Source organism: Falco biarmicus, chromosome 7, assembly GCF_023638135.1.
Source record: "Falco biarmicus isolate bFalBia1 chromosome 7, bFalBia1.pri, whole genome shotgun sequence".
Classification (NCBI taxonomy): domain Eukaryota; kingdom Metazoa; phylum Chordata; class Aves; order Falconiformes; family Falconidae; genus Falco; species Falco biarmicus.
Genome location: NC_079294.1, coordinates 61,270,779 through 61,284,144, shown reverse-complemented (window position 1 = coordinate 61,284,144; position 13,366 = coordinate 61,270,779). Strand labels below are relative to the sequence as shown.

General features: G+C 44.7%; 1 long non-coding RNA gene across 1 annotated transcript; it reads right to left on the bottom strand.

Annotated features, from left to right (window-relative positions):
* Positions 1-3,620: 3,620 nt before the first annotated feature.
* LOC130153245 (uncharacterized) lies at positions 3,621-11,307 on the bottom strand. The gene is made up of 3 exons (XR_008823285.1): positions 11,173-11,307; positions 8,028-9,139; positions 3,621-4,240 (listed from the first exon to the last, which is right to left on the bottom strand). It is a non-coding gene; the product is annotated as an uncharacterized LOC130153245 (long non-coding RNA).
* Positions 11,308-13,366: the final 2,059 nt, after the last annotated feature.

The window sequence follows — 13,366 nt, the reverse complement described above, 5'->3', positions numbered from 1 at the left end:
CAAAAAGTCTGGCATATCTGCAATTTGGGTTTTGCTGCTTTCATTAGAAATTCTTCCTAAAGCAATTGAAGGTCTAGCTGGCCTTGAATGTTGTGGAAAAAAAAGAGAGAAATCTCCTGCTTCCCTTTGAAACGTGCTGCTTCCCTCTGAAAAATGCATGGAAAAGACAAACATTTGGAATGTGTACCTGTAATCTGTGCCCTTCCTCTCACCAACTGGTAGTCACAGGCAGCTGATAGGAGCAGCAGTCCACAAAAAAAAAAAAAAACTATATACACGACCGACAGCTTTTCAATGATTTTTTTTTTGCATTTTCAGAGTTGGAATAATGTCATCACTGTGTAACATTGCCAGATTCTCTGATCTCCACAAAAACATAAGCTGTATCCGTAATGTTAGAGAACACTTCTCATTTGCAAAAATTTGCATTCCTAAGAAGTGCATTAGAAAGGCAAAATTCTTTGCAGAAGCCACTGTTCAGAGCGTGCAGGGCTGCCCGATGCAAGCACACGCTCACAAATGCTATATTCCTAAAAGAGCAGAGAACAAATAAGGGAAGGAAAGAGTTTCCAGAGCCCTTTGGAGAAAGTTTCAAGGACACTGCAAAACTAACAGTTTGTGGGTGGGGTGGTTGCAGGGCAGCTGCTTTGGGCTGCTGGAGGATGCTCATGCTGGAGCCGTGGCCAGCAGTGGGGCTTTGCTACCCGCTGGGTAACTTTGCTGGCTGCTGCGCGGTCTGAGCCCAGGCTGTCCGAGGAAAGGAACCCAGCTGGGCTCAGCCCGGCAGTGACATGGGGAGCCTTAAGTGTCGTCATCTTCTGCTCATGAGCAAACCTCAGAAATCCTATGTCCCCAGAGCAGAGAGGGGAGATTGTTGTGATTCTGGCTGGATGAAGAAGAATGAGGTGTTTTGTTCCTATGTCACCTTGGTGGGAGCTGCTTGACTCTGCTTTTGTATGTAAGGGTTGAGGAGCATCGCCACTGAGCTGATTCAGTGCATTCATTCCGTGTTCAGGTTTTGAGGCTATTATGGCATTGGGTCACTTACTTGGGTTCCTGTAGGTTGCTTGACATGCCTCCTGGCAAAGAATAATTTTTCCAGCTGCACTGCTGCAAAGCATGTGTTTGATTTTTTTTAAGTCAAGGCTAATAAATGCAAAGCAGATGGGGAGGTGTCCTCTGCCTCAGAGAGGCAATTCCATCAGTTGATGACTTGCACAGCAGGTCACAGCTTGAGCAGAAAAGTTGATGTCCTCTCACAGCTTTTGGGCTTGGTGGGCAAGGACAAACATCTTATTTACTTTATTTATTTATGGATAATAATTTAGGGATGAAAAATTGCAGGGAAGTATCTGAAATGAACTTTGGCTATTCCATTTCCAAGGAAGAAACAAACAAATTTTGCTTTCAGGCTCAGACTGTGTGCCTGTTGCTAGCACAGACACCAATTTTTAAAGGAAACTTCCCAAAGCGAAAGTTTTAATGAGTCCTCAACACCATATTGCATCCCTTGGATTTGCATCATTTGAACCATATTTCTACACGTAACTTTTCCAAGTGGTGCACAGCACTTTATTTGCATGAATGCCTCTGCATGAGTGATTCATACTTCCAAACTCCGGATGTACAAAAGGGGTCCAGACATTTGAACAAACAAGTATAGCATTTTTCTTCTGTTTCCAGTGGCTTATCCATGGACAGTCAGTGTGTCCATTCAGGAGAAATTCAAACAACCGTTTTCAATCTCCTCTGGGCCAAAAACCTATTAAACCATCTCTACCTGCAGCTTGTGCCCTGCAGAATGGGCAGGCTGGGGTGCTGCACCCCACATCTCTCACCTGTGCTGTGGCAAGGGATGCTCTGGGACCGTGTTGCAGTCTATGGCTAGTCAGATCCCCAGCTTGCACTCTGTCCAGGGACAGTGGAGCTGCCTTGGAGGCTTTCATTACACTATTGCTTTGCAGGAGAATATCAGAGAGCCTGAGAATGAAGATCTGCTCTTCCCTGTGCCTTCATCTCCCTTGCCTCTGGGCTATGCCCACAAGCTGGAGTTTGCTCTCACAGCTCCAAACAAAAGGGAACCCAGGAGAGCACAGGAAGATTTCATTCCCTGATGTAATCACATCCTAAAAGAAAAAAGCCCTCTTGTCCTGGAAATAGGTACATTAAATAACTCTCCAATGTTCTCAGCTCAGTGTTCAGCCCGAGCATTAAAACCCTTTAAAACAACTAGGGAAGCCATCTGATTTTACTATGTCAGTAATGATGCTACAGCTTTGAGAAATTAATTTCTCCCCCACTGCATCCTCTGTTTGAGAAATGATATCACATTGTGAGATACTGCACCAAGCTTCGCTGATCACATTGCATAACAGGATGCTGGCTAATGATCCGAGATAATAGAAGGCAAAAGCTGAATACATTTTTAAAAATCATCACATGATACAAAATAATGCCAGTACTTGGTACTATGCAAGAGAGGAGAAACTCTTCTAAATGGGCTACCCAGATGCTCCATCAGAAAGAACGTATTTTCATAACCAGAATTATCCACTTAATTTTTTAAAATTTTTTTGTTATTTTTTCAACAGTGGAATCAATGAAACACCTTAGGCTGGATGCTCAGCAGGTGTAAATCAGCAGTGCTCCACTGGAGTTGATGGATCATTATTTCCTGCTGCTGGAAAAGGAAACTAAGAATAGACGCAGTCAGCAGTTAAAAGTTCTCTAGTCCCAAGCAAGTGCTTGCAACGTTGGCATCATTAACATCAAGCAAAATCCTGCCCTCATTGTAGATTAATAGCAATATTCTCATCAAAGCTTCAGAATATCTACAGCAGGGACCCCAGGTGAAATCCAGCCAGCATCACTTAGCATTAGTTAAATCCAGCTGCCGGTGCTTATTAAGAAGGTTAAACTTTGCAACAAGGACACTGCAGCTTATGCAAGCAACGACTCGCCTTCCCTGACCTTGCTTTGCGGCTGGTGCTGCACGTTTCTCACCAACAACACTGACAAACTTCAGTGCAAATCCAAAATTACATGGAAACCTCGTGATCTTCCACTTTCCTTAGCTTGGTGATGGTCTCACTTTTACAAGGCTGAACATGTGAAAATCAAGGGTGGAGGACAAGGAGAGCAGACACGAGAGAGGGGGAGAGATGAATTGCTCTGCCCAATAAAACAGTCCAGTCTGTTTTTTGACCCATTGCTGTTCATTACTCACAGCTCCTTGGGTGAATGGATTTTTGTTCCTATTCAGAATAATTCTCAGATCTCTTACCAAAAAAACCCATCAAACAGGAGTATGCTTGTTCAGTTTCCCCCTGGAAAAATTTCAGAGTAATTAGGAAGCAGAAAGAATACATATGGCCAGCCATATAGCTGGAATAATAATCAAGAACAGCGAGGGCGGGGGGAAGAGTCGGACAGCACTGCCTGTGAGACAGCCTGGGCTGTTTGGAAACTGTGTGCCCAAGCAGCATCTGGTCAATTATAAGAAATGCATCAAATGAAATTCAAATTCACTCACAAATGAATTAAGATGAGAGGAAAGGGGAAACATTTGCAAAGAATTTAATTAGAATGAGTAATTCAGACGGTCCTACCTTACCTTTTCAAAAAACTATATAAATATTTACTCCACTTTCCCATGCCCAGGCTTGTGATGGTACCCATCTTGCTGCTGCCACTATGGAGTCGTATGTTGGGCTTTTGCTCGGGGTTATTCTTGCAGCGTGATGCACAGCGCACGGCCCCTCACCCAGAGTTACTATTTTTCATAGTGTTTGTATGTAGAGGGCTTTGTGGTGAGTTGCTGCCTGAGTGGGAAACAGGAGTGCTTCATGCACATAGCCAGGTGTGTGTGACAGGAGGGAAAGATTCCTTGTGATCCTATGGAGGCAAAAAATATCCTATGGTCATGACCAAGGCTGGAGGGTCTCGTCAGGAGTGTGTCCTCTGTGTGTCTGGGTTGGGATCGCTGTCTGAGCCCGTGCGTCCCTCCTGTTCACTTGGAAAGCCTCTCTCCATGAAAGCCTGCAGGTGTTAATGACCTGCAATACCCGTTAGTTTTGATGGTACTAAATGGGGTAATCGAAATCACAATGAAGGAAAAGCCTGGATGAAGATACTCTTTAATGAGGTTCTGTGTCATGTAACATAGCTGCTTCTGTCTTTCCACTGCCCGCCCAGCAACGCAGCGTTCTTCAGGACAGCATTTCTGCATGTGTTTGAACTCCTGCAAAAACAGAGGCAAAAGCTTAAAATTAAGCATGCACTGAAGCACCATCCTGAACCGGTTCTGTGCTTGCTTAGCACAGTATAACAAGACACCCCATCATCAAAGAGTGGGCAGGGAACAGAGATGCTCTGCAAATAAGTGTTTAGTTATATTTCCTCTATTGCCTGTTCCTCTGTCCCTCCAGGGTCAAGTGCAGAACCATGTCTCCTGCACCACAGGCTCATTAGCCTTATTTATCTCTTGAAGGGGTGGACATGGATTCTGACATTTAGCATGGGAAAGCAGATCTTCAGCACCAATCTGGAGATTAATTGTTGACATTTCTCTCCTTTTACTCCTTTGATGTGTGTGGAAAAAAAAATTAAATAAATATATGTAGATTTAAAGGGATGTGAGTGGGAGAGGAGCAGCCCAGCTAAAGGACAGCCTGGTGATGCAGAGCAGAGGCCACCATGCTCCCCTGGGGTGATTGCTCCTAATGAGAGAGCAACAGCAGTGACGAGCAAAGTGAGATTTGCACAGCCCATCCAAGTGCAGGAGGTGTCAGAAAAATCATTCATCTCACATTTCCCACCCCCTTCCTCCAGCACATGGCTCAGCTGTGAACAGGTCTTCACACCAGCGTCTGCACACATGGAGCCAGCACAAACAAGGAGCAAGTGCTGCATGTATGGCCTTCCTTAATGCTATTTCTTTGTTGCCTCCTGCTATTTTCAGTGGTGCACCAAGGCTATTTAGCCTGTTTTTGTTGTTTGCGGCAGGCTGGATGAATGCGTGTGTGGTTTGGTGACAGTAGACAAAAGCAAATTGCAGCTCAGAAACCAGAGAAACTAAACCAGTCTCATCACTTTGGTCACCTACGCTGTACTTGGACAAGCAAAGGTGGGAGAAATTAATGAGTAAACATGGTTTGAAAGCCTGGCCCCGGTTAAACTGGTATCAAAGAGCCCAGCTTCAGTAGGTGCAGGATTTCTGTGGAAATAAGGCCCACCTGTCTGCTTAATGACAGCCCCAGGCAGCATCGGGCACATAACACCCTGCCTCTGAAGGCTGGGATGGGGAAGTGCTCCTTCAGCCCTGAGCACTAGCTAAGGCAGGTTTCTGACAGGTAACACCTTTAAAGCCCTGTCTTGGTGTAATAAAGGGATGCCTGAACCCAGGTTCCTAAAATTTTCTCCATTTTGGATCCTCCCCTAAGGCAGCAGAAAGAGAATGGGTTACTTTATTGTAGGTCCATAATTAAGACTTTTTCTAGTTACATGTCCCACTTGTTTTCAGCCAGAGCAGAGATGCCAGAGCCACTTGTTGCCTCTAACCATGACTGTCAGATGCTTCTTTCAGCGTCAGAGCTGAACCTTCCCCAGAAAACAGCAGATGTTTGCTGACTGCATCCTCCCAGAGCATCCCCGGTCTGCCCATGGGTTGCTGCCACGTGGCACTGACAGCATGAAAGTCAAATGGTGCCTTCAAACACAGCATCACTCCCAGGCAAAACCTGCCTCACACAGTGGAGTAGCACCCGGTGTGATCTTTCTTTGATAAAACACTGTGGATAAGGATTTGATCTTCCCAAGAACAGGAAAATTCAAAATGTTGCTAGAGGGATTAAATACCTACATCTTTTAATGAAGAAAAAATTCATCATTACTGTTACTATAGCAGACAGGAAGACATCGCCAGACAGTAAATCTGTCGTGGTGGTTATTGCCATTTAATATTGAGTCAATATAAGTAATGTCTTGGAGTCTTTCCACATAAACTGATAAAGCAGCCAGGACATGGGCTGCTCTCCAAGTAGCAAGTAGTTTGAACTTGAGATTTCTGTAATAATTTTTCTCACTCTGCTGAGGAGGAAAGGGTAGACTTAAGGGCTAAGGCATTTGCTGGAAAACTGGACTGAAATCTTGGCTTTGGCTTCCTATGTGACCTTGGGCAAGACATTTAATCTCTCTGAATTGCTGTGGAAGGGAGATCTCACTTCTGCCACCCCAGGAAACTTATTTAGATTCTCTGGGATACAAATTGTCTTTTATTATGGTTTGTATTATCTCAGCTTGATCCAAGATCTGGTGTGTGTCTTGGATTCGGAACATAGGAGACATCTGTGAAAGATGATATATTCCATAAAATTCAGTTCACAAGAATCTTTTAACAAAGACCCTAAGGTCTTTCATTCAGAAAAATCTGGTAGAAGATCTGGTAATGTCATTGTTCTGTTTAATTGTGCACACAGCCTTGGAAAATTCATCAACATGCCTTGCCCTGGTGTGAGATTCAAAATGTTTGGCTCATTGCTATTGAAAATCATGGTTCTTGCTGCTGCCATTGAAAGAACTTTTTGCTGTAAATAGTGTCCCAAAGTAATTCCTATGAAAAGACTGTATGCAGAGATCAATGTGCAGTGGCTGGCCCGAGAGGATTAAATAGCAGTATGTCTTCAAAGCATTAGGATGAAAGACAAAAGCCCTGTGCCCACAGAGGCACCGTGTCTCCATGTCCTCCGGGTCCAGTCACAAATCTGTGCTGGAGAACGGGCCCAGGGCTTCATCCAGAGCAGATGGGGAAGGGTGAGGGGAGGTTTTGCAGCCAGGGAACTGTCTTGCGTGATGCAGGGGTGCACACTGTGACAGCTGGTGGCATAGGCAAACAAGCCCTCCTGCACCGCTCCTCCTCTCTCCTCCTCCCATTCTCCAGCACCCTAATAAATTGTACTGCGCCAACACAGGATTAAAAGGAGGAGGGAAGCACCAGTTGTTACAATCAGTGAGCTGTGGGGTTTTCAAACTATGGGTGATTCTGGGTATTGGTTTTAGACACGGAGTCTCAGGTTAGGATGCGAGCCAAGGGACTGAGACAGTCGGTAGCGACAAATAATGCTTAAATACTGTGGCAAGCCCTCATCCACATCCCCAAGTTCAGCCCTTTTCATTCACTAAACCCCACCTTTATGGTCCAAGCCCCATGCAGTCACACTGATGTTGGGTACAGTCACCCTCCCTCCTCTCTCCATATGTGTATTTGGTTGACTTCCTTTGCTGTTTTTCCTTCTCTTTTCCCAGCTGTCTGCACTGCTGTAGTCCCCTGTTGACACGGAGGGAGGGCAGACGTAGCTTGTTGCTAAAACCACTTGCCTTTGGCTGCCAGATTATAGTCCTGCTCGTGCCTGGTGGTCACTAACCTGTGGGTGATGCTGGGATGCTGCAATCAAGCCCCAGCCACCTCCTGCAGCTCCGGCTGAGCAGTAACAGAGATGTAATTGCACTAAGATTTCTCTTTGTTGCCTTAAGACATCTTTGAACTTTCTTTTGTTCAATGTGTATTCCAGCTCGACTCAGCAAAGAGCTCTAATGGGGTAAACGTGGCAATACACTTAGGTAAACCTGTCCCAAGGGAAAACAGTCTAAATCTTTCTGGTTTGAAAAAGCCTCAGTCAAAGGTTTCCATCAAGACACTGAACTGATGTAGCAGTTTCACAGTTGTTTAATATTTATATAATCATGCTTAGCATCCAAATAGGTCAGGAACCTATTGTGCTACATAAAAGACAGACATGTTCACATGCGCAGTCTCCAGCACATTTTGAAAGCATCACTGATGCCTCCAGACTGTTACTGCAGCCACCAGTACTTGCCTAATGGGAAAAATGAGTACTGAAGGTGTTCCTTAATGCAATGAAAACCCTTTGTGGAAGTGTTCAGATACACAGACAATTGAGTTTTCTCTGAGCTTCTGTTCTTGAAGGCTTAATTTCAGACAAGGAGATCTCTGAACTAGTGGCACTTACCTCCTGTCTCTGTGCGGGCAAGTTCTGTATTGATTCTGGATCCAGATACGCTGGTTATCAGGGCTCCGGTTCAGGGTTGCTCCAGGAACTGTGCAAGGGATTGGGCAGTTTGTATTTCTTCTTTCCCTTCCTTCTGCCTCTCTCCGCCTCCAGACACACGTGCTCAGATGTTTACTTGCTCTTGTACGTGGCTGCAGGAGGAGTTAGGTGTACAGAGTGCTACTTGCATGCACTCCTGTATTTCTCTATACACCAGGATAATGCTGGGTTCTGAATAGTTTGATGATAGTATTTCTGCACTTTAATTTAGCAACCCAGGCCTTTGTGGCCCTTGAATTGGTGCAGGCAGAATACGCCCAAAGGGAGCTGTGACCATGCAAAATCCTGGCAGAGGGGAAAGGCAAAAAGAAGGAAGAAATAACGGCTCTGGCCATAGCTCCTCTCTGCTAGCAGCACAGCAGATGGTGGAGGGTTACTAGACAGCAGTTCCTTGAGGCTTAGCATAAGCCAGGAAACAATAAAAGAAAGAGGGGAAAAGAAGATAGAAAAGGGAATTTAAACAGATTGTCATGTCACTGTTCTATTCCTGCCATCTCAGCGGGAAATTAATCACATAATGTCACGTAAAAAAAGCTAGCCCTGAAGGTCCAATGCAAAAATAGCTCTGCCTTGAGGGCACGAGAGAATCAAACCTCAGGGGAGGAAAAAGGAAAACAGTGATGGGGGCAGGGAGGGCAGCACGGGCTGTGCTGGGAGGGGGAGCAGTTCATTTGGCCAAAACCCAGGCTTAGATCTGTCCCATCGATGCATCTCTGAGAAGTGGGAGAAAAGTAAAAGTCGACCTGGGGTAACGCAGCTCCCCTGTGAAAGCATCTTTCTGCTCTGGGTGGGGGTAGAAGGCTGGGGGGCTGCAGCAGGGCAGGTGGGGAAAGGGCTTGTTGGCTGGAGGAGCCAGCCTGATGGAGCCACGAGTCAGCAACGCCTTGGCATCGCAGAGAAGTAAATGGACCGTTCTCTTAATTGCAGATTTACAGCCAAGATGGGTTCAGAGGAGTCCATATTTCTTCAGAGGAGTTGGATGGCCGTGGAGAGAAGGCTCCCTGGAGAGAGATCTAGGATATGGATGGACGTTACCCATAAATACAGTGAAATAAGTTTCCCATTAGACTTAAATTCAGTGAGGCGGCATGAATCACCTTAAACATGCATAACTCCCCCTTATATATCACCACTGCTGAAACATTAATTAACCCATAACAACCATCCCTAGACACTCAAAAAGATCTCATTCATTCCTCTATCCCAGCACAACTGCTGGAGAAACAAAATAATGGTTTCTGTGTCAAACTGCAACCTGTGCATTTGGTGCTGCAAAAAGCTGTGGGGAGTCCTTCGCTCTTCATCTGGGAGGTAACTAAGGACCCATGGGACTACATGGCCCAGGGGAAGGGGTGGCTTTGAGACCTCTGCTTGGTTCTTTAAGATACTCATATTCTCAAGTGCTTTGCCTGGACAATACCTGCCTGAAATGTGGTTGGTTTCCTTTTTCATTCATTGGTTTTATACAGCTCTACCAAAAAAGATCACGTTGACTTGCATTAGGTTGCACAGATTGGTTTGAACTTGGTTTCCAATAAGAGAGAGGCAGCTGAAAGAGCAGAGCAAGGCAAATAAAGAAAAGCCGCTAAGCAAATAAAAGGGTTATTTAAAGTGGCTGCATCCCTATCTGGAGCTCCTAGTATTTGTATCTGTGCCAGGAAGACCAGAAGCCAAAAACAGAGAAAGAAAGGGAACTAAGTGGAAAAGAGAAATTAATTCTCAAGTAGCTGAGAACAGGTGCTTCATTTGGGCACTTGGATGTGAATGTACTGCAGTTGGTTGCTCTATCGACAGGGGAATTCAATAAGTGAGGCTGATGCACTGATGACAGAGCTCAAAGAATGAAAACCTGTGTAAATTAACTCCCTTCACCAGACTGTGCTTTATTGAAAAGCACAACTTGTCAAGGCAATACCTTGAAGGTCACAGCTGCAGCAGCTTGGGCAAAAACCCCTAAAACCTGAACCTCCTGAATACCTCATGTAACTAAAGGGACTTGAGTTGCAACCCTTTATTTTTCCTTCTGCTGACAGAAGGCTGGTGCCTGCCTGACTTCTGCAATGGAAATGTGCTTGCTTAGATCCCCGAGCCATGACAAGGGAAGAAGAAATGGTCTGTACAGCTTCCCACACTGCCGGGAGGGCAGCAGGGGAAAGCAAGCCCTTCCTTGGCTCGGCTCGGCTCTGGTGGCGTGCTGCACCAGCCAGGACACCTGAACTGCTGCTGGAGGTGGTGTAAGGAGCTTCTAGAATGGGCCAACAAGAAATTGCTTCCCCTGCTCCCAGTGCAAGGAAGAAGCAAGACAGGAATCGTGCCTATCAGCTAGGGCTCCAAGCAGCATTCCTCAGCAGCATCCCTTTACTTAAGCTTGCAGCTAAAGACATAACCTCACCCAGGTGGGTTGTTTCTGTTGAGCTGGGGTCACTGCACATCGTCCAGAGGGAGCTGGGAAGAGCAGCAGCTGTGACACCCCCCTGTCATGGCATGGGTGACGTCTGGTGCTGCAGACAAAGTTATGGCATCCTGACTCCATGGGATGCAGAATGATGTTTCAGAAAAGAGTTAAGAGCATCATGTCAAATATAATTATGAGACAATAACAACCTATTAGTTCCAGTGCCTAATTTTAAACCTCAGACTGTCTAAAAACCCTCAGTCTGCTTTTAGAAGAGCTGTCAGCTCCTCAACATATGAATAAGAAGCATAGAGAATGGATAATCTCTGCCTGTCTTAGGGCTAAATACCGTCTTCTAGAAAAGGTAAAATTCCCATTTCATCATTTACTCATTGAATTTTTTCTTTATGGCTAGATATGAGCAGTTTCCCCCGGGATGAGCAGGCTAACACAAGGACTTTATCTGATTTGACTCTGAGCTGTTGCAGTCCTTTGAAAAGGCAAAGGCATAGGGGAGAAGCACCATCCTCTGAACAGCTCAGCCAGCTCCTCAGTTATCCCAAATCTGACCAGTTCCTCCTTCCTTTGAAACATCCCACTCTCTTCTCTCATCCCCCTGTGCACTACTGCAGCCTGTCTTTCCATACTCACCCAAGTCATGTTCTCTGGATTAATGTACAGATCAGACTGTTTGCTCTGCAACATCCTTGGTAACTTGCAGGTCAAGGTATCTACAGAGAAAAATCTGATTTGTCATGTGGGCATGAGCTGATAGCAAGGTTTTTATTGTTTGATAGTCTTTAGTTAATGTTATACATATGCAAATAATACCTTTCAAATTTTGAACGCTTTTTAGGTAATTATCATAAATTGCTACACAAAATATCCCCCCCCCCCAACCCTGTGATGTAGAGTCGAATATTGTATGTATGAATGATGCATCAAAAGTTGCCTGTATCCTGAGTCAGGATATCTTCCACTAATGAAGTCCCTAAAGAAATGCACCACAGACCTTCTGAGCTGAGATAATCTGATGGTTTGGATATATCAAGAGATAGCTAAAATAGCATTAGATGTAAGATCTTCCAAGTAAAATTCACCAAAGCAACACATAAACATCAAAGACTCTTAATTGTTATAATATATTCTTCTGTTTGGACTGATAAGAAAGTAGGGTAGTGCCCTAGATGCATAGCTATGAGAAGTAGTGTGGCTCTTAAACTGTGGTGGTGTCTTATTTGTATAGAATTATAAACATTTTGAAATTAATTAATTTTTGCCTTGCAAAACACTCTCTAATTTGCACATCTACAGTGCAAGGTCATAATATACTTGATTTTTCACTGTTGGCCAAATATAAAAACTAATAATGCTCAAAGGTTGCACGTAAAATTGAATGAAAAAGCACTTAGTGTCGGCACTCTCAAAATAATCCTGGCTACCTGTTATGGTATCTGTTGGTTCTGCTCATGTGAGTGAAACAAGTTAATTCTTTATCAGATCAGACCTCATCTTTTGGAAATAGACACTGTCACAGACATGATGAAATCATAAGTTCCTATCTTAATTTTTTATAATGAAGTAGTTAGAGTATTTCATTCCTGCACCCTGAGTTGAAAGAATGATAAAAAGCTAGTAATTCCGTTAGAAATCAGATTCTTTTCCTAACGAACAACTATACATTGTGATACTAATATTCATGCATCGTGCTAAAAAGTAAGCGTTTGCAGGCTTGCTAGCCACTTCACTGAGCTCTCATGAAAATATTGATTTTTTTGGTGCTCAGCCTTGAATGTCGCTGTTAGGCTGTGGGCTCCTGCTCTGCAAGGCACGGAAGGTTACACGTGCAAGTCACATTTGGTAACTGAAAAATTAAGTGATTATGAAAACGTATTACAGTAGCAACCCTCTCTCTCCAGGTGCTTTCTGAAATCCTCCTCCATGTTGAAGGTGGTGAAAGTGTTGAAGCACCTCGGTACCATCTCACGGGGTTGCCACATACCACCATGCAGTAGCAGTCGAGCCTCGTCTTCTGCCTGCCCTGTGCCCCTTGCCTCTGAGGAGCAATGCAACCTGTGCTCTTATATTGCTGCTCTGAGTGTGTCTTCTCCCCAAAAATATGCCCTGCGCCGATGTTGCATGGACGTGCTGGGTGAACCGTCGCAGGAACAGCTTTGCTGTCTCATTGCTGCAGAGCCCCTGTCGCTGTGCTTTAGCAACATGGCACGTGAAAACAAAGTTATCAGAATAAACCTTTTAGCTATAAATTGCAGGTATTAAAGATCCATGTGATAATTGTCTTATCTGGCTCCAAATGTGCTTATGATGCTGAGAGAGAACAAATTGGATTACGCCTGAAACAGGCTCTTCCATTTTCATAAATTACACAGGAAAGCAGCGCGGGCTCAGAAATGCAGGCACCTTGCTTTTGGCAGACTGTGATTTTGTTGAAGGATCTTGTGGAAGGGAACAAACAAACAAACAAACTGAGAAAGGTCTATTTAGGAGGAAAGGCTGGAGAGTTAAGAACAACGAACCAAAGGCAAAAAGCTGTATAAAAGCAGCAAAGCTACAACAGAAGAATGGGGGGAATATTATATTAAATATGTCCAAATCAGGACAATTTTTGGCTGTGTGATTAGCAGAGAAGAACAGATGCGTCCTCCAGCTCCCATCATCTGAAGCCCTCAAATCTATCTTTCTCTCCCAATTCATCTGCATTTTACTGTTTGCTCTTGGATTTTGCAGTGGGAGGCAGCAGCCACTTGGCCCAGGACAGCCCCGGAGGCTTAACATCAGTGGGTGCAACCTGGCTTTGCTGGCAACGTCCTCCTCTTACATCCAG